This window comes from Lactuca virosa, chromosome 1 (assembly GCF_052849685.1).
Source record: "Lactuca virosa cultivar CGN04683 chromosome 1, Lactuca_virosa_CGN04683_v6, whole genome shotgun sequence".
In the NCBI taxonomy this organism is placed as follows: Eukaryota; Viridiplantae; Streptophyta; class Magnoliopsida; order Asterales; family Asteraceae; genus Lactuca; species Lactuca virosa.
The window spans coordinates 299167-301462 of record NC_136426.1 but is presented as its reverse complement, the minus strand read 5'-3'; the positions used below and the strand labels follow the sequence as shown (position 1 = coordinate 301462).

Genomic DNA, 2296 nt, shown 5'->3' with positions numbered 1-2296 from the left:
TGCTCTCCAATTTTTCCATCATTGCTGCCATGTCATCAGTAATAGAATTCACTACCCCTCGAGTTAAGTCATTCCTTGGGTTATGATATTCTGTAGAGTGCTTAGAGAATTCTTCAATTAGTTGCTTTATCACCGGGGGTGGCTTCTTTGTGAGTGGTCCTTGCGAATCAAGAAGCTGCCTAGTTGTCACGCTCACTCCATCATAGAAAATGGATACTTCTTGTTGGCTGTTTAGATCATGATGTGGGCAGTTCCTTAATAAGCCCTTGTATCTCTCCCACGCCTCATAAAGTGATTCGCCAGCTTGTTGCTCAAAGTTTGCAATGGCTTTCTTCAATTTTTCTATCTTTGATGGAGGGGAAAATTGATCAATAAATTGCTCACGCATCTTGGCCCAAGTAGTGATGGATCCTGGGGGGAGTGATTTCAGCCAATCTTTCGCAGCTCCCTTGAATGTGACTGGTAGCATACGAAGCAAAACAGCATCACGGTTCACATTAGGAACATTGAAGTAGTCGGCTATGTCATTGACCTCGTCAAGATACTTGTATGTGTCTTCATGATCCTTCCCGAAGAATGGGATTTCCTTAAGTTGAGCAAGTATGTGGCCCTTAAGTTCAAAGGTGGCAGTTACGGGAATCGCGGGTTGCACGAGTCCTGGGCCGGTGTCGTCATGCATCCTTTTCTTCCATTCACCCATGGGAACTTCATCGATGTTAGCTATGGTGTTAGCTAGTTCGCCTTCTGTGTCACTTCCTTCTTCAAATTCGCTTTCTTCCTTCTCAGTTTCGTACTCGGTATCTTCCTTCGTGTTGCTGGATTCTCCTACTTTCTTGCCCTTTTTCTTGCTAAAAACAGATTTGAGATTCTTCAACGGTGAATTCTTCGATGTTGCGGATTCTCCAACGGTTTTGCTTTTGTTTTTCTTTAGAGTAGCTTCCGGGTCTTCAATTGGGGGAATCAAAGGTGTGCCTCCTCCTCTGGTCATAAACGTACTGCAATCAAAACAGAAAACACGCGTAAAAAGAACAAAAATGAACTAAAAACGAAACTGGGAATTCGCCTTGGACTCGTCGAGTAGCTTCGACTGCACTCGGCGAGTTCAAGGTTAAGACAGAAAAAAATTTATCAAAAACTAAAAAATAGCAAAACCTACTACTTAATCCTAATAACTAAATTACTAAAGCAGTAACTTTGTGCAAGATAAATCTCACACAAAGGATCTATAACACTAGAAATTAGAATTAAATTTTGAACCGTTCCCCGACAACGGCGCCAAAAACTTGATGTGTATATAAATGCACTAGTTTTAGTCCTACTTTTAAGATATAATTTAGACACACAACGGCAGTTGACCTATCAATTGGTGGTATAGTTGAATAAGTAGGGTATTGAACACAGGGAACGGTAATTAAACTAATAACTAGTATTAACTAAACAAGTAATAAAAGTAAGGATTTTTTTCTAGTTTTGCAAGACTAGAAACTTACACAACTAACTAATATGCTAATTAAATAACTAACAGCTAAAGCAAGTAAAGACCAACTAAATTCAATGATAAGAAGACTTCTGTTTAGGTTTGATTCATTTAGTCCTATGGTTGATTTTATGGCAAGTGCAATGGATTAATTGTTATTGGCTACCGATTAAAGTGATTAGATTCACATTCGCTATTGTCAATCCTTAGAAAATAGATTAATTTAAGCAGTGATCATGTGATTAAACTAATAAATTTCCTAGTTAATTTGTTTGGGTTAAATAAGACTTGTAATTAGTTAATCAAATTAATAATTCAATTAACTTCTTGTTGATGGTTTATCACACAAGCTTACACATTAATTTACCCATTTTCTAGTTAATCCTAGTTTCACATTCGCTATTCCTAGGCACATAACAATGTTTTCACACAAATCATATGAGGTAAGCAATTAAGAGACGTTCATGCAGCTTAATTACTTGCTAATTAACAGAAAATAGTTGTGGTTAATGCATAAGGTTCTTTAACAAGCTTAAATAAACATAATTCAGCAATAAACAATTAATCCAACCATAAATCAATCCATAGCTGTAAATTTATCTACCCTAAACAAAAGATGAAAAGTTAGCTCATAATCACAGCTGATAGTAGCTCACAAACAATGTCTAATAACTCAAACATGGTTTAATTAAAAGATAAAGTAAAGATTATACTAAATTTTGCCTTTAATCTTCTTAAAATTGAAGTATAAGGTTGTCTTCACGAACTCCAAAGCTTCAACAGCACTTCAATTGCAGAGTAATCCCCAAGGGTTCGAGA

At 36.7% G+C, this 2296-nt stretch overlaps 1 non-coding gene across 1 annotated transcript; it reads left to right on the top strand.

The window, feature by feature from the left end:
• The first annotated feature begins 233 nt into the window (after nucleotides 1-233).
• Nucleotides 234-340, top strand: LOC145151668 (small nucleolar RNA R71). The gene has a single exon (XR_013732230.1). It is a non-coding gene; the product is annotated as a small nucleolar RNA R71 (small nucleolar RNA).
• The last annotated feature ends 1956 nt before the right edge of the window (nucleotides 341-2296 follow it).